Source organism: Schistocerca americana, chromosome 2 (assembly GCF_021461395.2).
Source record: "Schistocerca americana isolate TAMUIC-IGC-003095 chromosome 2, iqSchAmer2.1, whole genome shotgun sequence".
NCBI lineage: Eukaryota > Metazoa > Arthropoda > Insecta > Orthoptera > Acrididae > Schistocerca > Schistocerca americana.
Window position 1 is genome coordinate 819,622,377 of NC_060120.1, and position 25,197 is coordinate 819,647,573.

Here is a 25,197-nt window from a genome sequence, read left to right on the forward strand (position 1 = left end):
CCGAAGAGAAGCCTTTCAAAAGAACAAGGACGATTTCATTCTTTAACATGTCCACTTGTTACGATCTCGTTGACAACAGAAATTCATACGCTTCTCAATTTCTTAATCTGTTATTCCGGTAGGTTTGATTGTAACATCAACGTAAGCCAAACTTAAAGACACTGAAGTCTTACGCGTAGCCTAGTGCCTCAAAAGACGGGAAGATTGAAGTCGAGAGCCACTGTTGTAGTGGTTCAGTGCATTCTTAGAACTATTAACAGTTTAGTGAAAAAATAACACCCCATTATGCAGTCGATATATAATATCCAGTACACAGTTCAAATATTTTTTCTTTTCTCTTGGTTACTCACTAAAAGGTGCATTTTTGCACACGGAATAAAACTGCAGACACGTTAAATAACAACGACAGACTAATGTAAATAAGCATGTAACATTGTGCAAGTCGTGAGGGTGTGTAACGACAAGTACACATAAAAAAAATTTGATTTCGGCACAAGTAACTGATGGTAACAGACAAATGCTCGCCAACAGGCATCTGCTACAATGGGATATTAAGGAACCTGTCTAGCAGATTGACCTATAAGTATTGTTTGATAATTACAGTATAAGCATGTCTACAAGGAGTGATATTTTTGTACACCAAGTTCGTGCGAAAGACCGATTATTAGTTTCTTCATTTGTTTCGGAAAATCAATTTTAGACGCCTGGAGTTCCATCAAATACGCTGACGAAGCTCGCCCGGTTAGCCGTTCGGCCTAACGCACTGCTTTCCGGATTTGGAAGGAGCGCCCGGTCCCCGTCACAAATCCGCCCGGCGGACTTGTGTCTAGGTCCGGTGACCCGGCCAGTCTGTGGATGGTTCTTAGGCGGTTTTTCGTCTGCCTCGGCGGATGCGGGCTGGTTCCCCTTATTCCGTCTCAGCTACACTATATCGGCGATTACTGCGCAAGGAAGTTATCCACGTACACGTACACCACCATTACTCTACCGTGCAAACATAGGGGTTACACTCGTCTGGTGTGAGACGTTTCCCGGGGGGGGGGGGGGGGGAGAGGGGGGACAGGGAGGGGTCCACCACCAGGGGCAGAACCGCACAATAACCCTGAAAGAGTGGTTCGGTGTGGGACAGCGGAGGGGTGAATTGGACTGCAGTAGTCGTCGTGGGGTTCTGGACCACTGCGGCCGCGGCGGGGACGGAGCCTCTCCGTCGTTTCTAGGCTCCCGGTTAACATACAATACAATACACTGATGAAAAGAAGGAGCAGTATGATAGATGTGTTAACAGAGTAGGGAGTGACTTCCATTGCACAAGAGGCAGTTATACAGGATTTGTACTACGCGAAAGAGCCAAAGAAGCTGATACACCTGCCTAATATCGTGTAGAGACCCCGCGAGCAAGCGAACTGACACCATGAATCCTGCAAGGCTGCCCATAAATCCGTATGACCAGGATGGGGTGGAGATCTATTCTGAACAGTACGTTGCAAGGCATTGTAGACAGGCTCAATAATGCTGATGTGTAGGGTGTTTCAAGGCTAACTGGAGAGTTTAAACTCAAATGAGTGTTCCTGGAGCCACACTAGCAATTCCGGATGTGTGGGGTGTCACACTGCCCTGCTGGATTTGCCCATGTCTTTCGGAATGCACAGTAAACGTGAATGGATACAGGTGATCAGACAGGATGCTTGTGGATGGATCACCTCTCAGAGTTGTATCTAGACGTATTAAAGGTACCATATCACTCCAACTGCACAAGACCTATACCATTCCTCAGCCTCCACTACCTTGAACAGCCGCTGCTGACGTGCGGGCTCCATACCTGCACACGTCCAACAGCTCGGTACAATTTGGAACGAGACTTGTCCGACCAAATAATATGTTTCCGGTTATCAACAATCTAATGTCGGTGTCGAAGGGCCCAGGCGAGGCATAAAGCTCTGTGTCATGCAGTCTTCAAGGGTACACGAGTGAGCCTTCGGTTCCGAAAGGCCATGACGATGATGTTTCTTTGAATTGTTCGCACGCTGTCCTAGCATTGAAATCTGCAGAAATTTGCGGAAGGTTGGCACTTTTGTCATGTTGCACAATTCTGTTCAGTCGTCGTTGGTTTGGAGGATTCTTTCCCGGCCGCAGATATGGTGGAGATCTGATGTTTTACCGGACTTCTAATGTTCAGGGTACTCTCGTCAAATGGTCGTGCAGGTAAATCCCCACTTCATCGCTACCTGGGAGATGCTGTGTCCCATCGGTCGTGCACCGACTGCAACACCACATTCAAACTCACTTAAATATTGATAACTTGGCACAGTAGCAGCAGTAATCGATCTAACAGCTGCACCAGACACTTGTTGTCTTATATAGGCGTCGCCGACAGCAGCGCCGCATTCTGCCTGTTTACATATATCTGTATTTGAATATGCGTGCCTACACCAGTTTCTTTGGCGCTTCACCGTAGATGTAACAAATAAATGAGAACGTTGAATTTAAATCCTAAACAGTAAGAGAGGAAATCGTGGTGGACCACATGAAATTAGTCGGAGAAATAAGTAATTTGATTTAATGCATATTGTGTCGCAAATATCGGGAAATAGCCCAAAAGTGGACGACAAATGTTGAACTTGTGACTTCACCAGATGACGTACTTCGCCACATGTGCAGCACTTGAGCTTGTTGAGCATATCCTCGCCGTTAGGAGGCAGTGTTACACATTGCTCTGTCTTCCTGCTTGCATTATCCGATTTCATACAGTAGTACTCGCGATAGTGGTTATACAGGACTATGATGAATCGGTTTACATACATGAAAACACATTCGATTAGTGGAGTGATTTGAAGCCCTGCCCCGTACTAGCGAAGATCGGCAAGCCCAACCACCTCACTTGCGTCGAGGTACTCATCTGGTGATGTCACATGTTATGGTCAACATTTATCATCCACTTTTCGCGTAATTCCCGATATTTGCGGCCCCAGGCCTTACATTAAATTACTTGCCTCAGCGTCATCTATGTCACTTCCCCGGGTGTTTTAAACGTAAATAAGAACCACTCTGTATATGAAAATTAAAATATTATGAGTAGAGTAGTTTCACTTGTCAATGCAACCATCCTTAGATCAAGCTCGCCGAGCGTTGTATCCGCCCGGTTTCCGGCGCCTTGCCACGATTCTCGCGGCTCCCCGTCGGAGGTTCGAGTCGCGTAGTGGCAAAATAAGAAAGAGACTGATGCAAAAAACTATTTTATTTGTAAATATATGTGGTTGCGAATTCTTTAAGGCCAAAGATTTTAGAAAAAATGTATCGAAATACAGTTCGCTGCCACACATAACAGTTACGAGCGTTCGGTGAGGGCTAAGGGGAAAGAAATTATTACGATAAAATGTAAAGTAAAGCTTATTTACTTTGGACAAAATGTATGAGACACTGTGTCAATGATCAACATGACACATTACAACGTTTGTCCGGAGTAGAATAAAAAACATCAATTGAGCAAAATACATTAAACTTTGCAGATATTTTTCGAGGTCATAGGTGAATAAACGAATATTGCCTTAAACGAGTATAACGTAACAAATCAAAAATTCAGTACCTAATTCCGGCAAATAACTACTGGTTTATTAATGCGAGTTATTTCAAGGTGACTTTATGGAAGCAAGACTTAAGAAAAATAGCTACACGTTTAAAGGATTATCGCTCGTGGACAAAATGCTGGACAGTTTAAAATGCTTCAATATGTTCTAAATTCTCAGGAGAATTGGAATTACCTACAGAGGGAGATGAGTAATTCAATGTATGTAAAAGAACCAAGGGAATCGAAGACCAAGAACGAAGTACTCGGATCGAATAGGGTACAAGTCAATGATGCAGTCTTTCGCCCTTACTGTTGAATCTATATAAAGAAGAAGTAATGACAAACACGAAGAAAGGCTCAGTGGTGGGATAAAAATTGAGCGTGAGAGGATATTAAGATTTGCTGATGAAATAGCTATCCTCAGTGAAAGTGAGTAGGGACTGAAGAAGCTGCCAGGATATTTGTGTCCACACTTAACAACCTCGTGGTTGAGGAAGAAGTAAAACGGGAACTAGGTAAAGTTTGTGAATTTACGCAAGAGTCGGAGCGCTAGAAGATACTGTGATATGCGGAGGCGGCTGGCCCCGATTCAAGGCGGCATGCGCGTGTGACCAGCCGTAAATTAATTAGGCGTCGGCGGCGTCAGCGACGCATTCATTAGCTAATGGTGGGTTCCACGCCGCGGCTCCCCGACGCACAAACGCACAGACGCGGCGCACGCATAGCGCGTAGCCAGTACCCCTGTTAGCCACGGTCCGCGGACCGCCAAACACGCCAATTTGCCCTCCAGCTTCTAATTAAAACACGTTTCAATCTCCGTACCCCCCTATTCCCCCCCAACCTTCCCCACTCCCCGCCTTCCTGGAACTTCTATTTTTGTTTTCCGAAATTCTGTTTTTAACTCGACCGTTTCGAGCGTATTTTCGCTATTAGTTACAAAGAACGTTTCAGACGGCTGACATTGGAATTCTTGTGACTATACAATTACAGATGCCCGATTTCCCCTCATACGCAGACAATAAAGCATACGTATTTGAGGCCTGTGTAACAAACTAATTGTTACAAAAATTTCGGAATCTAATCAGTGCAAATCAATACTTTTTCTTTTGTCGGATACTGCCGCTCTGTCTGCTGTGGTGTCATTGCAGAGAGGAATTTAACTAAGCATGTTGAAAATGCTGACAGCTGCTAAGGTGGATAACATGCTTTCTCAACCAATTTCTTTCGTATCACCTCAGAACGGAAGTCCCCATCTCATCGATCCTATGTGTCTGCGCCGAATTAGTTTGTACTACAATTTACACTTCAAATTTTTTATTTTCGATAGTGATATACGTCTACTAATATTACTGCTTTCGCACTGCTATGTTGTATTTTATTCAATAAGCAACAAAAAATCGTTAAAAATGTGCACTGTCATAACTGCACTGGATAATATAATGCCCCGCCTTCATTGCCTTTTTGCCCGCATCTCGTGGTCGTGCGGTAGCGTTCTCGCTTCCCACGCCCGGGTTCCCGGGTTCGATTCCCGGCGGGGTCAGGGATTTTCTCTGCCTCGTGATGGCTGGGTGTTGTGTGCTGTCCTTAGGTTAGTTATGTTTAAGTAGTTCTAAGTTCTAGGGGACTGATGACCATAGATGTTAAGTCCCATAGTGCTCAGAGCCATTTGAACCATTGTCTTTTTGTTACATAAACTTTGTAATTTTACTTGTTTCGGCTACCAAGCCATCTTCAGAATGTATCAAATTAAAAAAAAAATTTAAAAAATGAGAAGTAGTTACCTTACAACACAAAAGTTCGCCACATATATATAGAATCGAGACATACCGTATTAAGAATGTATCGATATAGAGTATCTGAACAAAATTTCCATTGTATCAATACAGGTGACATAGGCTATCTTAACTTAAACATGATGTGGTCAGTAGGTTGCGATAGCACATGCGCGCTGTCGAATAAATCAGATAATAAATTTTATACTGCGCATGCATAAGTAAATTCTATAAACTTAATAAAGACGTATTATGTACCAGTATGAAGGATGAAACCAAAATATACGCCACGGAAGTGTAACTACCGCTTTTTCATATGTATTGTTTTGATAGTGTGCAGACATCAAAACAAACTGACTATATCCATGGAACGAAATTTTTAAGCGTTGGGTGCAACAGCGATATACCAGTACATCGTCACAGCTGGTTTCTCTTAATAATTCGCTTGAGGAAATTCTGACTTTTTTTTCGTGATATTTCCAAGGCGTTTGAGTGCGAAGATCATCGTACTCTCTTGGAAAAACTTAAGTTTCATGGAACTGACGGCTTCACACACAACTGTTAACGATCATACTTAACAGAGTGCGAAAAGTACTGCTGAATAATTTACCAATGTTGAAGAGAGTGAAAATGTTAGGGACTGAGGAGAAATCACGGAGGGAGTTCCACAAGATTCAGTTTCTGGTCCACTCATATTCGTTTTGTAAAGGTGGCCGTTGTCTGTCTGGTTGTGGGCTGGGCTCTCTGGCGAAGATGGGGGACGTGGACAGCAGCAGAGGAGGGTCCTGGTGAAGACAGAACTCTTTATTAGTTCTTTACTAATTCGTACAGTCCAGATATTCTACTGATTGAGCTTCCTTCAGTCCGGACGTCCCTAGTAATATTCCGGCATCGTGGCTGCAGAGATTGGCGTATGGTGGGCGGCGTGCACGCGTTGCTCCAGAGACTACTGCACTGGCGTCTCCGGTATTCGACGCGAGCTGAGACGGCACAGGCGGCCACCACGTTTCCTCTGATGCGGAAGATCGCATCGTTACAGTAGCACGGCAGTGGCGTTACCTGGAATCGAAGTCTGGACCGACGGCGAGGAGCAGGGACGGACGGGCAGATAGGCAGAGGTCCCTGCTTCTCTGTCCGGCGGCGGCAGAGTTCATAGCGAGAATTCCCTGCTGCCACACGGCACGCCGGGGGTGGCGGCGCTGCCGTGCCGTGCCGAACGTGATGTACTCGGCTGGGCCAGCGTTTAAATGCTGGTTCCTGGGGTTGAATTTTCGAAAGGGCTGTGTTTGTGGGCCACTGCGAACCATCCGGAAAGGGACTATTACCGGGGTCTGGCATAACTGGCAACGACGTGGAAGTCGGTGGAGCCGGAGTGGTATCCCGAAGGCTGGCCTCAGGGCACTGACGTCCGAGACGGTGTCACAGAAGTGCTATTGCTGCTGAGGTGTGCTGATCAAGCAGGAGCGACGGCCGGCTGAGGCCGATGCCCCTTGGCTTATGAATTGATTTCGGCGCTCATAGTCCGACGAAGGGGGAGCCGATTGCGCAGTTGAGTGACCACCATCTGCTTGTCTGGCTGCAACCTCGTTGCAGTTCTGGGCTCTGACTTCTGCCCCAAGTTCCCCTACAGTTTTGTCCCTTTACAAATAGATACACTGAAGGGCCAAACAAGAGGGTATAGACATGCATATTCAAATACAGGGGTATGTAAACAGGCAGAATATAGCGCTGAGATCGGCAACGCCTATACAAGACAACAAGCGTCAGGCACAGTTGTTAGATCGGTTGTTGCTGCTACTATGGCAAGTTATCAAGATGGCAGCGATGAAGTGGGGATGACCATATGACCATTTGAAGAGTGTACCGTGAATATCGGATTCCGGTAAAATATCAAATCTCCGACATCGCTGCGGGAAAAGATCCTGCAAGAATGGGACCAACGATGACTGAAGATATCGTTCAACTTGAGAGAAGTGCAACCCTTCCGTAAATTCCTGCAGATTTAAATTCTGGGTGAACCATTCAACGAGACAACACCGATATGGGCTTTCGGATCCGAAGGCCCACTCGTGTACTCTTGATGAGTGCTCGACACAAAGCTTTACGCCTCGCCTGGGCCTGTCAACACCGACATCGGACTGTTGGCGATGAGAAAAATGTTGCCTGGTCGGACAAGTCTCGCTTCTAATTGTATCGATCGTATGGACGTGTACGGGTATGGAGACAACCTCATGAATATATGGCTCCTGCATGTCAGCAGGGGACTGTTCAAGCTGATTGAGGCTTTGTAATGGTGTTGGGCGTGTGCAGTGGAGTGATATGAGACCTCTGATACGTCTAGATACGATTCTGACAAGTGATACGTACGTAAGCATCCTTTCTGATCAACTGCATCCATTCATGTTCATTTCGACGTACTTGGACAATTGCAGCAGGACAATGCGGCACCACACATGTCCAGAACTGCTACAAAGTGGCTCCAGGAACACTCTTCTGAGTTTAACTTCCGCTGGTCACCAGACTCCCCAGATATTAACATTATTGAGCATATCTGGGATGTGTTGCAACGCGCTGTTCAGAAGAGCTCTCCACCCCCTCGTACTTTTACGGCTTTATGGACAGCCCTGCAGTATTCATGGTGTCAGTTCCCTCCAGCACTACCTCAGACATTAGTCGAGTCCATTCCATGTCCCGTGTCGGAACGTTTACGTGCTTGTGGGGCATCCAAACGATTTTTGGCAGGGGTACCAGTCTCTTTGGCTGACCTTCCACTTAACATTCACCAAACAGAATCAGTACTGTTTCCAGACGACACGAGTTTCATAAGAAATACCATTATTAAAAAAGCATCAGAAAATATTACTATTAATGTTTTTCACAGAAGTATTAAGAGATTCCCTGAAAATAGACTCTACCTTAACTTTGAGAAACAGACTATATTCAGAATGAGATTTTCACACTTCAGCGGAGTGTGCGCTGATATGAAACCTCCTGGCAGATTAAAACTGTGTGCCCGACCAACTATGTCCCGAGTTCGAGTCTTGGTCGGGCACACAGTTTGAATCTGCCAGGAAGTTTCAGACTATATTCAGCTATCTGCAAGAAATAGTCACCAAGATTCGATGTAACATATGAAAAGGAGTCAGTAAACAGTGTAGAATGCTTCATATTTTTTTGTGCACGAATCGATGAAAACTTGAACTGGATGAAGCATGTTACTGAGCTGGTCATACAAAAAAGTTCTGCTACTTTTGCTTTTCACATAACTGCTAGTCTTAGAACCAAATGTCTCAACCTCCACCTATATTTTGTACCCTGTACTGTCTTTTAAATTTTTTGGGAAACTCATCACATACAGACAAAGTACTGATAGCACGAATGCGAAGAGTAAGAATATAATACGGTGCTCATGCGCAGTCGTCATGTGATATCATGTGATAGTGATGCCCATACGTACAGCACTCGAGGAAAAATGACCTTTATTATCCATTATTAAAACTGTCAATGGCTCTGAAAGTTCAGCACGCGGAAATAAACTTTTTGGTCATTTGCCCAGTAACATTATTGTCTGACAGGTAGCAGGTGCTGTTTATGTCTAACCTAAAGTCTTTTCCAATTGACAACTCCTGCTATTGCATGGACGAATTTTTAATTACAAACTGGTAGACTGTGGCAGAAGAATCGCTCAAATGAAGTATGGAACAATTAGCTGACCAACTCGCAAGTATCATGCAGAGTAGCATATTAATGCTACTTTGCATCTCTACGCATACATTTTTTCCAACTTATGTATCTTATGAAACGTTCACGATTATCCAAGAAACTAAACTTCGGTGCTAGTATATACTATTTTAAATACACTGAAAGCTAGCTGAAATAATCTGCACACAGTTTTTTATGTCGCCCGTGTTAGTAATTGATAGTCGTCATCCGGCAGAGTTGCTCACCCACGTCAGAAATCAGTTCGCAAATTCTATCTGCAACCACGTTCAATCCCGCTTCCATACCATTACATGCTAAAGAATCTGATTTGGTATGAAGCGAAAGTTGAGTCGTGTTTCCTATACAGAAACTCCCGCGCACATTGAGAAAGCCAGTATGTAGCTGCGGTATAAGCATTCAACAAAATACATAAATACCTTTCAATGTAAGCTAGAGCCGTAAAAACTGGAAAAATAACGCTAGAACGCGAAATTGCGTTTATAAGATATACCTTATGTTTCTAGCACGTCAAATGTTTCTTAAACATGTCCTGGGTATCGCCACCGATTTCTTTCCGAATCAGACAATTAAAAAGAAAAACGTATTAATTCTCGACAGCGTACGAAATCTGACAAATCTTAACTACCTGAGGCTTTAGAGATTAACATTTTGAAAATTTTGTGATTCGTGCAGCGACAGACAAGGTGAATGAGGACTCATATATTCTTTTTCGAAATTTCGTGCTCTAATTCACTTTCGTACATTGCGTTTGGTGTGGGGGACAAGAATGTCAGGAACAGTTCAGTATTGGTTGCGATCACGCAAACAATCAAACCAGAATCGTACAAAAAGTAGTAATAACAGTTGTATGTTACTCTATATTAAGTAGTACATTATCTTTGCAGCGAATTAGAAACCTACTGTCCGGCAGAAGCACAAAATACTTCTCGGTTCACGTCATTCCTTTACGGTGCTGCATGTTCGTCTTAAACTGGTGCCCAAGGCATTCTGACAGTGCACCATGGACGACCATTTAAGAATACATTATTAAGTATTGTTTCTGCTTTCCACAGTCTATTCTAAGTTGCGAGGTAATTTACCACATTGGCCACTCGGCTATCTTCTCACTAATACTTTCACTAGTACTGCAAATTATTAAACAAAGTGCAGTCCGCACACGTTCATTCAGTTTCAGAATATTTCTAAGGAAAATCACTTTTACCGAAATAATTTTGTGTATGTCAGGTGATGTCTATAGGGACGCAGATCTACTGTTATGTTTACACTCCGCAAGCCACCTTATGGAAGAAGAACGAGGATACGTCTCGTCTCTCCATCAGTTCTTCCCTGCTTTCTTCGCAGATTTTGAGTAGACATGTGGAACAAAGTACACTACCGGCCATTAAAATTGCTGCACCACGAAGATGACGTGCTTCAAACGTGAAATTTAACCGACAGGAAGAAGATGCTGTGATATGCAAATGATTAGCTTTTCAGAGCATTTACACAAAGTTGGCGTATCAAGGCCGTTATTACTGCCAGAGGTGGTTGTTCTGGGTACTGATTTCTCAGGGTCTATGCGCGCAAATTGCTTGAAAATGTAATCACATGTCAGTTCTAGTATAACATATTTGTCCAATGAATACCCATTTATCATCTGCATTTCTTCTTGGTGTAGCAATTTTAATGGCCAGTAGTGTAATATTCACCTGACATTGTGGAAACGTCTCTCGGAATTTCAAAAGTGAATATCTCTATTATGTGCACCACCTCTCTTGTAGCATCTGCTACCGTCATACTGTTAGGGGCGTTCAATAGGATATAACTGAGGCCATTATTAAAAAATACTTACAGTCCTGAGGCAATTGTTTCAGGAGGCGAAGGACTGCCTGTTCCCAGAATTTCTGTGGCTATGGCAGTAGCCAGTCCTCCACTGTGTTCGTTAGTTCGTCTCCCGAGTTGAGGAGCTTCCTTCTGACTTTTTTTTTATGCTCACTCTGATCCCATTTGACCATTTGAACTTAGTCATTACACTTTGTGTTACCTTGGAGACGTGCGGACATTCATTATCGCGGAGCAGAATATCTCCCCCCGTAAGCAGCTCGGGTCGTTTGCGCTTGATGGAATTGCGTAGGGTACCGAGTGTCTCGCAATACACGTCACTGTTAATAGTGTTTTTTTGTGCTTGAGGAATTCGACGAGTATTGTACCTCGGACTTCAAAAAAAGACGGCTAGCCCCATCATCTATGCTGAGGGCACTGCTTTGAATCTTCTGGGAGAAGGTAACGACGCCGCGTTCGCGCCTGTAGATGTATCACTATGTTATTCCAAATCGGCATATCCATATTTCAGTCGGTTTGGTTGTTACGACGTTTCATACCTTTTCATTTGAACACACCTGATATATTTAGTTCATTAGGGAATTATGCTAAAAATTTAGATTAAAACATCGGCCCCCGAATTTCTGAGTATCCCTGAGACAGAAGTTAAGTTCGCACTTAAAAAAGAAAAATGGCTCTGAGCACTATGGGACTTAACATCTGTGGTCATCAGTCCCCTAGAACTAAGAACTACTTAAATCTAACTAACCTAAGGACGTCACACAACACCCAGTCATCACGAGGCAGAGAAAATCCCTGACCCCGCCGGGAATCGAACCCGGGAACCCGGGCGTGGGAACTGAGAACGCTACCGCACGACCACGAGCTGCGGACTCGCACTTAAAATTGTTCCCTCTGTACACAAGTAATTTTGGGGCTGGTTATTTTGAAAGCAACGCCTTAGAAACTGTAATTATTAGTAAAGATGGTACATCACAAGCATTGGCGACCGCGGACTTGCGGCATAGAAAGTCACCCTCGTTCTGCCAATGGCATCGTCAAAGGAACGGAGAAGTGGACGGAGGTTCAGTACACTCTCTTGCCGTTGAGGTGGGAAACAGTCCCTAAACGGGGAAGAATCAGTAGTGGTCAACCGCATGAGAATGGAGAAGCCAATGGAAACCACTGAATTAAAGACATATAACGTGTATCAACAGGACAGGTGGCTTGAAACTCCAAAATTGTCACGATCTTTCCACTGGCAAAGGCTTCTGGAATAGGACTCCATTGAGATATCCGGCAACGGACTGCCGGTGGAAGGTGATCAGGATAAAAAGATTGAATAACCAACGAAAGGGTACAGGTCTACGAATCGGAACTGTCAGTAGCTTGAACGTGGTGTGCAAGCTAGAAAATCTGAAAAGGGAAATGCTAGCTATCTGCTGGGAGTGGAGAAGGGGGTCTGAGCTGTCAGTGAACTTAAATGGAAAGGATTTCTGTTCGTATGGGTATAGGGTAACATCAAAATCAGCAGAAAATGGTATAAGGTGAGTAGGATTCGCTATAAATAGGAAGGTAGGGCAGAGAGTGATTTACTGTGAAAAATTTAGTGATACGATTGTTCTCATAAGAAACGACAGAAAACCAACAACGACAACAATATTTCAGGTGTACATGCCTACGTCGTAAGCAGATGATGAAAAGACAGAGAAAATATATGAGGATGCGAACGGGAAATTCAGTACATAGGGGGAGATGAAAATCTAATAGTCATGTGGGATTGAACTGCGGGTGTAGGTGATAGAGTAGAATAAAAAAGGTTATAGGATAATGTGGCCTTGGTACTAGGAATGAGAGAGGGAAAAGACTAATAGAGTTTTGTAATAAAATTCAGCTAGTAATAGCGAATGCTCTGTTCAAAAATCACAAGAGCAGGAGGTATACATGGAAATGGAAAGATTTCAGTTAGATTACATCATGGCCAGGTAGAAATTCCGAAATCAGATCCTGGATTGTAGTGATGAAGAGTAGGCTGAAGTGACTAGTCATGAAGAATCAGTGCGCAAGAAAGTTGGATGCGGAAGCACTAAGGAATAAAGAGACACGCTTTAAATTCTCTGAGGCTCCGAGGCTATAGATACAGAAATAATGAATAGGTCAATGGGCAGTTCAACTGAAGAGGAAAGGACATCTCTAAAAAGGCAATCACAAAAGTTGTAAAGAGAAAAATAGGTACAAAGAAGGTAACCCCGAAGAAACAATGGGAAAAATATGAAATAATCCAGTTGATCGATGAAAGAAGGACGTAACAAAATGATCAGGGAAATTCGGGGGTACAGAAGGATTAATCACTTATGAATTAAATAAATAATAAGGGCACGGAAGCTAACCGAAATGGTTGCATGAGAAATGTGAAGAAATCAAAAAAAAAGTGCTTGTCGGAAGGACTGACTCGGCATATAGGAAAATCAAAACAAAATTCGGTAAAATTAAAAGTAAGTGTTGTTACATTAAGTGTACAAAGAGTTTACTCAAGACCTCTATGAGGGGGAAGGCTTCTCTGATAACCTGATGGACGAAGAAAGAGAAATCGATGTAGAAGATATAGGGGGTCCAGTATCAGAATTTAAATGTGTTTTGAAGACTTAAGTTCGGGTAAAGCAGAAGGCATTGATAACATTACATCAGAATTTCTAAAATCATTGGAGACAGTAGCAACATCATGATTATTCACGTTATGCAGAATGTATTAGTCTCACGATGTACCATCTGACTCTCAGAAAAACATCACTAACGCAGTTCACAAGACTGAAAAAGGCCGACAAGTGCGAGAATTACTGCACAGTCAGCTTAACAGCTCATGCATCCAAGTTGGTAACAAGAATAACATACAGAAGCATCGAAAAGAAAAATGAGAATGTATTACATGGCGATTAGATTAGCTTTATCTTTAAGAAAGGTAAAGGCACCAGACAGTCAGTCCTCACGTTGAGACAGAAAATGGAAACAAGTCTAAAGAAAAATCAAGACATCTTAACACGATTTGTGACATGGAAAAAGCGTTCGACGTTGTAAAATGGTGCAATATGTTCGAAATTCTGAGAAAAATATGGGTAAGCTGTAGGGAAAGAAGGGCAATATACACTGAAACTCCAAAGAAAGTGGAATAGGCATGCGTATTCAAATACAGAGATATGTAAACAGGCAGAATTCGGCGCTGCCGTCGGCAATGCCTATGTAAGACAACAAGTCTCTGGCGGAGTTAGATCGGTTACTGCTACTACAGTAGCAGGTTATCAAAATTTAAGTGAGCTTGAATGTGGTGTTATCGTTCATGCACGAGCGATGGGACACAGCATCCCCAAGATAGCGATGAAGAGCGTATTTTCCCGTACGACCACTTCACTAGTGTACCGTGAATATCAGGAATCCGGTAAAACATCAAATATCTCACATCGCTGAAGCTTAAAAAAACATCTTGCAAGAACGGAACCAATGACGACTGAAGAGAATCGTCCAATGTGGCAGGAGTGCAACCCTTCCGCAGATTGCTGCAGATTTCAATGCTGGGCCAGCAACAAGTGTCAGAGTGTGAACCATTCTCTAAACATCAACGATATGGGCTTTCGGAGCCGTAGGCCTACTCGTGTACCCTTGATGACAGCACGACACAAAGCTTTACGCCTCACCTGGCCCCGTCAACACAGACAATGGACTGTTAATGACCGGAAACTTGTTCTCTGGGCGGATGAGTCTCGTTTCAAATTGTATCGAGCGGATGGACGTTTATGGTTAGGGAGACAACGTCGTGGATCCATGGTCCCTGCATGTTAGCAGGGTACTGTTCAAGTTGGTTTAAGTCCTGTAGCGCTGTAGGTCGTGTGCAGGTGGAGTGATATGCGACCCCTGATACGTCTAGATACAACTCTGACAAGTGACACGTACGTAAACATCCTGCCTGATCACCTGCATCCATTCATTACCTGCTAGAAATGACCAAGTCCGTCGGAATGCACAATGTCCATTCCGACGGACTTGGTCATTTCTAGCAGGATAATGCGACACCCCACTCGTCCATAATTGCTAGAAAGCGGCCCCAGGAACATTCTTCTGAGTTTAAACACTTCCGCTGGCCACCAAACTCTCCAGACGACAGCATTATTGAGCATACCTGGGATACCTGCAACCTGCTGTTCAGAAGAGATCTCCAACCCCTCGTACTCTTACGGGTTTATGGACAGCCCTGCAGGATTCATGATGTCAATTCCCTCCAGCACTACTTCAGACATTAGTCGAGTTCATGCCACGTTGTGGTGTGGCACTGCTGCTTGCTCGTGGGGGCAATACACGATAATAGGCAGATGTACCAGATTCTTTGGCTCTTCAGTGCGTAAGGATCCCAGTTATTACCAGTAAGTATTAAATGTAGGACTGGTGTATTTCGAAAGGTACTGAACGTTTCAAATTTCTTCATCTGCAAAATAAACAATCTCGACACATATGTCATCTGACTCATTTTGACCCCGTTGGTGGATACCAGAATCAAAATCGTCGACAACATATTACCTGCTTATCTATTATGTCCTGCCGATACACATACACAAATTCGACGTGACAATCATACACAATTTTATATATGAAGATTGTGACTTAAATACAACAACCAGTCACAAATAACATAAGAATATTTTATTCACATCTAAATTTGGACGAACCTTTTTATACCATTCTTGTGATCGGTCGATTATTTGTGACAATCCTTGCATTTCTGCTACAGTTGTATTTCTCGTAATGCCCGTTTTCGTGAAGTCAATTATGTAAATTTGACCAGAAATGGAGAAACGTAAGCTAGTATTCCTTTGATGCTGCGTCCATAAATGGAACACGAAGAGTGCCTAGGTACCTACACATTTACACTATACATCAGACTAAATATACGCGAAATGCATGTCGATAAGTGGTAATACGTTGATTTCCAAGGAGGGATACACCTCAAAGAACAAAGCAGTGATTAGTAGGGGGAATGATGAATAACCTCCTGTATTTTACGGATCTTTTCAGTAATTGAAGGCTCAAGACATTACTAAGGACATCATAAATAAAGAACAGGAACCCACTGCAGTAAGTACGCATCGTTCTTGGAGTAATCAAATATCTAGCACCACTAGCACCAACTACAAAGAAGCTATGTTTAAAGACTACAAGGAACTGGACAATGAACAGACCTCTTCCCAAGAGATACGCCTGACTCATTAGCTCTGAAGTTCCGTGCGACAGACCAGGATTCCAGTAGGACTAATTTTAGCAACACTGCCTGTGCTACTGGAAGATACAGTGTTCGTTCCTTTTACTATTATAGCTGGCCTCCTCAGAAATCTGTGTAACTGAGGCAATTTCGGCCTACCGAGAGGTGTGAGATTACATTATAAGAGATCAGGTGGAGGAGGGGTGTCAATTTAATCCGAGGAAGAGCCAAAAAAATGGCGCTATAAATGTTCTTGTGACAAGAATCTAAAAAGAACTGATAAGAGGTGGGAAGAGATTCAATAACAGCTCGTGTGTGTGTGTGTGTGTGTGTGTGTGTGTGTGTGTGAGAGAGAGAGAGAGAGAGAGAGAGAGAGAGAGAGAGAGAGAGATCACGTGCACGTGTCGTTATTGTTCTATAGTACTACAGATATGAACACTTCTAACAATTACCATTATTAACATTTTCTCTTCCTTAAGAATATCTTTTCCATTGTGGTATTGCCTTTGAGATAATGGAAGTTTCCTTGTAATAAGTGTACTTTTCAGCTGGGTTAGTGATCATACCAATAGCACAAGAAATACGTCTTGTACGACACCCATTTGTTATCTTTTGAGATTAGTTATCCAAACAAAATGCTACATACTCATTAATAATATCATGGCGAACTCAGATTTTTACTAACGAGAGGCTATATACGTATGGTAAAGTGTAGGGCCTATATCAGAATAGGTGTTTCTTGTGGAATAATCTGGTTTGCTGTAACATTAATATTTAGGACGACAATGCTTACATAGAATCGTATACTTTAATGAGTTGTATGAAAGAGAATAGACAGAAAGGTGGCCACGTAAAACAGCCAACGAAGTACCACATGTAGCAAAATTACGTACTTACACTCGTTAATATTGGTAAATTATCAGTTTGAAAAGGAAGAAAGTGTTCGCGTGACTACGCTAGCAATAAAAAGATAAGGAAATGGGAATAATAAATAACGAATGGCAAACTGAATTCCGTTAAGTAACGTTATACTCGCTTTTATTACTTTAGTGATCACACAATCACGGGTAAATTGAAAAGAATTCAGGCAAACGGTAGTACTGTGACGTGAAAACGTTAGACGCATAGTGCTGGTAAGACTACAGCGATACTTTAATCTTCAATATTTTAAACGTACATTTCTTTTCAATTCTGAAAAAGATAAAAGTTTCGTATGGCTATACCAGCAAGAAGAAAAAAGAAAAAGAAGAAGAAATAATGAACGGAAAATTGAATTGCGACAGACTTTAAGAAACGAATGCCACCTCTCGTAGACTGTGGGAGACTCTGTGAAATCGATATCAGTTTTTAGTGCTGGTTGACACAGATAATTACTATACATTATAAGTCAGCTATTGGATATGAATTTAGGCAGAAATCACTGGATAACATAAGATCATTACGAACTTCAGTCTGTGAAGAAGGCATATGTAAATAATCGTCAGATTTACATATGAAACGGAGAAAAAATTATAAGACCCTTCTTAGCTGGGATTATACACAAAATGATCGCATTTCTGATAGTAATGCATGGAACGCTTATTTTTAGTGTTGAATAAAATTACAGGAAGTTTGGTTTTATTAGGGTGCCTTTTGTCCATTGTAGAACAAAGCATTTTCCTAATTAGAGCTGCCTCTAGGGCTGGCTTAACGCAAACAGCCGTCTTCCAGAACTACTTTTCAGACAAGACAGAATTTGTTAATCCACATGTCTAAAAAAAAATGCAAATTTGTGGTAGCTTATGAATTGAGGATGGGTTACAAACCGGAAGGAGGGGCCGTTTTCGTATGGAAATTACTGCTTTTTTAGGAGGGTTCACACATGTTAGAATTGCGATTCCTTCTTTAGAACCCACGAAGATAGGAATCCAAGCAGGAGATCCGGGTCAAGAGAGTAAGCATCTGGGAGTGCTTTCCAAATAAGTTATGTGGCTGCTTTTTGTCATCTTCTGCTCGCGACTCGGTCTCCATTGCCGTGGCGGAATCGCTTGTCTGCAGGATTTTATAAGGTCGAGCAGCCGATATTGCTTTTTCGAGGGTTTTAGTTAGCTGATACATTTCCGTCAGTTGATGGATTCCAGAAGATTCCAAAGCATTTCGATGCAGTCGATTCCAATAATTTTTCACAAGTGTTATGTTCCACACACAAATCGAAGAAGTATACTTAATATGCTTGGTAACTCAAGACCTCAAGTCTGAAAATAAGTCCGTGATCATATTTTTGGCACTTTATTTTACACGTCCGTCTTGATCACACAAACTTTTACACTTCACTGTTACCGGTTTCGGCTATTGCTAACTTCAGAACTGTTACAAACAAAACCAGCGTGTAACCAACTAAGTAGAGTTTGCCGATCCTAGGACTGTAAGTTCCTGGCGCAACATAAGAAAGATAAAAAGTGTTTATGTGATTAACAGCGATGGATACCAGCCATACATAGCATAAAATATTCTGATGTAGCACTTTTTATGTAGATTTTAAGTGTGGATCCAACTCCACGTATACTATGTCAGTACATGTTTCATTGTCAGACGCTCGTTTTGCCATGTAAAGTAATTTTAATTAATGACTACGCATACCGCATTTGAACCATTACATTTGCAATACTGTTTGATCATATGCTGTAGCGATAGTGGCCTCTGCCGGCCTCAGTTTCCTTGTATAAATACGAGTCGCATTCTGACCGTCACCAGCACTTACTATGTACCTACATGGTTAGTATGAAGTTGATACTTCATCAGAATATTTTATAGTATGTATGGCTGGTATACATGGCTGTTAATCACGTAAACACTTTCTATCTTTATTACGTAGCACCAAGACTTTTACAGACTTAGCGTCAGCAAACTGAACTTAGTTGGTTACACACTGTTTTTGTTTGTAACAGATTTGAAGATCACAATAGCCGAAACCGGTAACATTGGTATACTTGGATAAATGTGACATTCATTAATAACAAACGTATATACCAATACATTTTTTTAAGTTGAAGTGAAAGTACAACTTGCAATCTGTGGCTGCAAAGAAGGGAAACACGGAAGTGTGCTGCATATACATCTATAACCTGCAAGCCACCTTACAGTGTTATCGAAAGGTACTTCCTGTACTACTATCATTCCTACCTTTACTGTTCCAGTAGCGAACGGTCTGCAGGAAGAACGATTCGTGGTAAGCCTCTGTAAGAGCACGGATCACTCACGTTTTCTCCTGTATGATATTTTCGTGAGATATATTTAGATGAGGATACAATAAATGGTTTGATTATTCTAGGAATTATAAGAGAAAACACGGTTTGAAGCGCAACATCTACACGGAGTGGACAAAAATTAAGAAACACCGTAAATACAAAACATTAACCATGCCTAATACTGTGTAGAAAAACCGTTGGCTTTCAAAACAACTTCCAGCAGTCTCGGAGTGGGGTTAGTTCACGTTCTGTAAGGAGGATATCATACCATTAGTTCTCCAAAATGGTGATAATGGAGGTGAATAACTACCACGCGTCGTTCAATCCAAACTATACTCCAAAGGCTCAATAATATTCAGATCTGGTGACCGTGGTGGCCACAGGTGATTCATCCTCGTGTTTACAAAACCAATCGTCTTGGAACATAGCGTCACCATTAGAAAACAAATACAGGGGATGGACCTGATCAGCCAAAATGGTCACACAATTCTTGCAGGGTAACCATAGGAGCCATGGAATACCACGAAATGGTTGCACAAATCATCATAGAAGCCCCTCCAGGTTCCACTCTTGGGACGTAAAATCGGCTAGAATTGGAAAGAGTGTGAAACAAAGCTCATCCGACCAAACTGCTTTCTCGCATTGCTCCACAGTCCAGATTTCTGTTACGGGCATTTGCATCACTGTTCAGCGTTTTTGGTATTCCAGCTCACCGTGCAATTCCCAGATTCTGGAGCTCCCTTCGTGTTGTTTTGATACTGAGAGAGTTCGCAAGAGCGACACTCAGTTCTGAAATGACTTTTGGCGATGTGGTCAACTTATTTTTCATCAGAATTCTCTTCAAAGACCGTCTGTTACGATCACGCAACACACTGTTTAGTCCGTTTTGAGACATAGTGGATGATGCTTCTCCTCTTTCCCTGTATGCGGTAAGAATTTCCGATACGGTGCCTCTTGAAACAACTAACGCTTTGGCTACCTTGATTACGGTAACACTTCATCATAAGAGCACCGACAATATGCCCACGTTCGAAGTCACGTAGACCCAACAAGATGCGCTCACAGCTTCAGAGAACACTGTTCTTGCCACGACTAACACTTGCAGCGCACTGAGGACATTGCACAGGTGCCGTTTGTGGACGAATTCAACAGCTCAACCTGAGGGCTTGGCTAGCATCTATATTAATATTCACGCATGCTTCTCTCGTGTTATTTCCATATTTTTCTCCAAATCCTGAACCTTATACTGTCTTTCTCTAGTTGTATGACTATCGCCGTGACGCTTTTGCAGTTACTATTGTCCAATATTCTAGTATTTGCCGACGAAGGGTTTTGTCACCTACCTCCTTCTCATAAACTGCGCACACATTCACTACGAAATCCTGGCTGTACATGGACCAGGTACAATACCTTGAAAAGCCGAACTGAAATGGTGACAACTTGAGTAAGGCCGTACAGATATGAATGATTCTGATCAAGATGTCCAGATCTTGCACCATGCGATTTTCATCTTGTCGCCAAGTTGAAACAATATCTGTGGAAAAGAGATTTTCTAACGAAGTGTAAGTTCACACATAGGTTCTGGAATGGCTCCAAAGAATACACTGGAATTTAACGATTGATTGAACGTTCCGTCCGTTTTTTCAAAGACTTGATTTCTGCGTTCAGAAGTAGTGTTATGTAACTCTGTATCTGTTCCTAAAATGTAGTGCAGAATTTAATAAATGTTACTCGGCCTGCGGTAGTAATATGTAACTTACCTTTTGAAGTACACTAATATATAAATTCGAAAACTACGTTTGTGTCTGCCGAGAGACTACTGAACAAAACAAGCACAATTACCATTATTGCGGTACTAGTGATTCAAAATATTGTATATAAAATAAACATGTAGAAGCAGATGAGATACAAGAATGTCACTTCATTACGGAAATTCACGCAGTGGAAACGTTTTCAGTGGTGATTTATACATAGCGGCATAGGCGGTCTTAAAATGAGAGAGAGGATAAGAGGAGATACATGCCACCCTCAGCACCCCACTCCATTTCTTACCTAGAGTAAACTGCTTTTCTACATTACAGAATTCTCATTCATTCTAATTCTCCAAGTTTTTTGTGTTACCTACAAGGTTTAGTTCTTGTGACATGACACGTCCTGAAACTGACCAACTCACCTATACCTAAATTAGTTCGACGCTTAGTTCAGGGTTAGAAGGTGACACACAACATAAAGAATGTCATACATTCCGCATAAACAAACACATCAAAACAAGATTAGCATCACCTCGATTCCGAGAGTTCTGGAACCTGTACAGAAAATTGGAATAGAGATCCACATAATCATCATTGCCACCCTTTTTATTGCTCATGAAAACCACACATTGCGTGTTATACCACCATACAGCGAGACCTTCAGAGGTGGTGGTCCACATTGCTGTACATACCGGTGCCTTTAATACCCAGTAGCACGTCCTCTTGCATTCATGCATGCCTGTATTCGCCGTGGCATACTATCCACAAGTTTATCAGGGCACTCTTGGTCCAGATTGTCCCACTCCTCAACGGCGATTCGGCGAGTGGTTGGTGGTCACGTTGTCCATATACTGTCCTTTTCAATCCATTCCACGCATGTTCGATAGGGCTCAGGTCTCGAGAACACGCTGGCCACTCTAGTCGACCGATGTCGTTATCCTGAAGGAAGTCATTCAAAAATTTTTCACGATAGGGACGAATGCCTCGCCAATGTACTGCCGATATGGTTGTACTATTGGTCGGACGATGGCATTCAAATAGCGTACAGCCGTTACGAAGCCGTCCATGACCATCAGCGGCGTACGTCGGCCTCACATAATGCCACTCCAAAACCGCAGGGAACCTCCAACTTTTTGCACTCGCTAGACAGTATGTCTAAGGCGTTCAGCCTGACCGGGTTGCCTCCAAACACGAGGATTGTCTGGTTGAAGGTATATGCGACACTCATCGGTGAAGAGGACGTGATGCCAATCCTGAGCAGTCCATTCGGCATTTTGATGGGCCCATCTGTACCGCGCTGCATGGCGTCGTGGTTGCAAAGATGGACCTCGTCATGGACGTCGGGAGTGAAGTTTCGCATCATGCAGCCTGTTACGCACAGTTTGGGGCAGAACACGACGTGCTGTGGCTGCACGAAAAGCATTATTCAACATGGTGGCGATGCTGTCAGGGTTTCTTCGAGCCACAATCCGTAGGTAGCCGTCATCCACTGTCGCAGTATCCCTTGGGCGGCCTGAGCGAGGCATGTCATCGACAGTTTCTGTCTCTCTGTATCTCCTCCATATCCGAACAACATCGCTTTGGTTCACTCCGAGACGCCTTGTTGAGAGCCCTTCCTGGCACAAAGTAACAATGTGGACGCGATCGAACCGCGGTATTGGCCGTCTAGGCATGGTTGAACTACAGACAAAATGAGGCGTGTACGTCCTTTCTGTTGGACCCCCTCCGTCTTATAGGTGCTGCTCATGCATGGTTGCTTACATTTTTGGGCGGGTTTAATGACAGCTCTGAACAGTCAAAGGGACTAAAACTGTGATATAATATCCATAGTTCAGGAGTTGAGTGGGGTGATGCAAAACTTTTTTTGATGTGTGTAGATCTACTGTTACAATTTTACACTACTGCAGAACAATAACTGGGAGGATTCATACGTAGCTTTTCAAAGTGTAACTACCACAGAAAACAGATTGTATGCAAGACAGACGCTCGACAGGATCACTGGAAGAAACTTCAGGGTGTGATGATCACCCACAATGGAGGTAGCTTAAGAAAAGCTTGTTCGACCGATATTTGAATATTACTCGTTGTAAATGTGAGAACATCATGTAGACGCTCAATAACTCTAGCGGCAGAGGCTACAATGTAGGTCTTGTGCTTCTCGATATGGCTTGTTAAAACTCCGTGAGCGTACGTTCCTAGAAGAATATATGCGCATCAGTCTAGATGATTGATACACACACTTTAAATACTTTGATGATGATAGATAAAGTGTTATGGTGGCATTGTAATGACATCGAATGAATTGATCTGTAGAATGTAAGCAACACAAAAAAATGGCTCTGAGCACTATGGGACTCAACTGCTGAGGTCATTAGTCCCCTAGAACTTAGAACTAGTTAAACCTAACTAACCTAAGGACATCACAAACATCCATGCCCGAAGCAGAATTCGAACCTGCGACCGTAGCGGTCTTGCGGTTCCAGACTGCAGCGCCTTTAACCGCACGGCCACTTCGGCCGGCTGTAAGCAATACAGTGCTCTTCATTTATTACTATGTTGTTTTAACAAGATGCGGTGGAGGAATCAGTTAAGTTATTAAATTTTATTGTGAAGACGTTGCACGGATGAATGTTTGTAAATACTTTCCATGGTGTGAAATACGTTGTTTTGTAATATTTCTGATGATGAATGCATGAACCTTGTCAATGCATCAAAATTACTGCCCTTTCATTTTACATAATGTGAGGAACACTCAAACAATTGAAAATTAGAGATGGTAAAGTAGTCTATATTGAACTGTGAAATCACGAATCCGCAATAGCTGATTATTGTGTTTTCACTGTGTGACGACCGGTTTCATGCCCTGGAGGTGGTATATCTTCAGGTCATATCTGCATACTGAATTAAGCTACATAACTGAAAGCTCTGATACCCGACATAACCTGCTGAACAAAGAAGACATTGAAACGAATTCCAAGGTACAAGTGAGGATAAAAAACGTGCTACTCCGCGGTAAAACCTTGGATGAAACGGCAGATAGGCATCCAATTCCAACCGTGCATGATCACTAATACACCTCAAAAACACAGTCAAAAGACGAGCCCCGACAGCACATGTCAATCCACGTCTGATAGGATGAAACCTACGTGCACAGAATGAACATAACATAAAGTAAAGCACAACTCGCAGTGTCGGTAGAGTATGAAAGAGGGGAAACCTACCGGCTTCAAAATCCGCCGGGAAAACAAGGAATTAAAAGACAGACAGTCCTTGGGAATCTTCAAAATACTAAAATGTACTGGTAGGCGTCACATAGAGCTACACGTTACAGCTCTAGCCACACACGGAGTACTACGAAGCCAAACACGCTCCAAGTCCATCTCGGGCTAGCTACATCCAAAACAAGATAAGAAAGCCCGACTGAAATGTTAACGTGGTTTTGCACTCACAGCAATCTTCAGTGGCAGTCGTCGACTTTATTCGATTCTCAAAAAATACATTTTGTTCACTAAAGTGGACACGCACAAAATTGCTATGTTAGTTCTATTAAAACGGACATTTCCTCCCTTGTCCACTTGCTACTCAATTTGTTTTGTCTGTGGTATGCATAAATAAAAACCTCAATATCCAAAAATAAAACTAAAAGGAAAGATTCATGTTCTGTCAGTAAGGACATCATCTTATAGAAGTTCACTAAATCGAATAAACTCACGCCTGACAGAAAGTGCACTTAAACTTACATGACATCCACTATTACAGAAATTATTTCTATTGATTTCATAAGATAATCCTAAAATCTTTTGAAATCATGAAGGAGAAATATTTTTCGGTATATAGAGGTAGACATACATTCTAGTCTCAGTTTCGTCACGAGAGACCTCTACTCATTACGCCATGTTGACGTTAACTAAAAGGTGACCTTGTATTTTATATTATGGTGTTCTTCTACTTTAATCGCTGTAATGTTATTAACTGACATTTCTTCGAAACAAAACCTGACAAAAACGACAGGTTTTTCGCAAATCTTCGATGTGCTGTTGCCTTAAAACTGTCGTAGCTAAATACTAAAGTTGTTTAACGACTAATACGACTTTCCCCATATTTTATTCAAAAA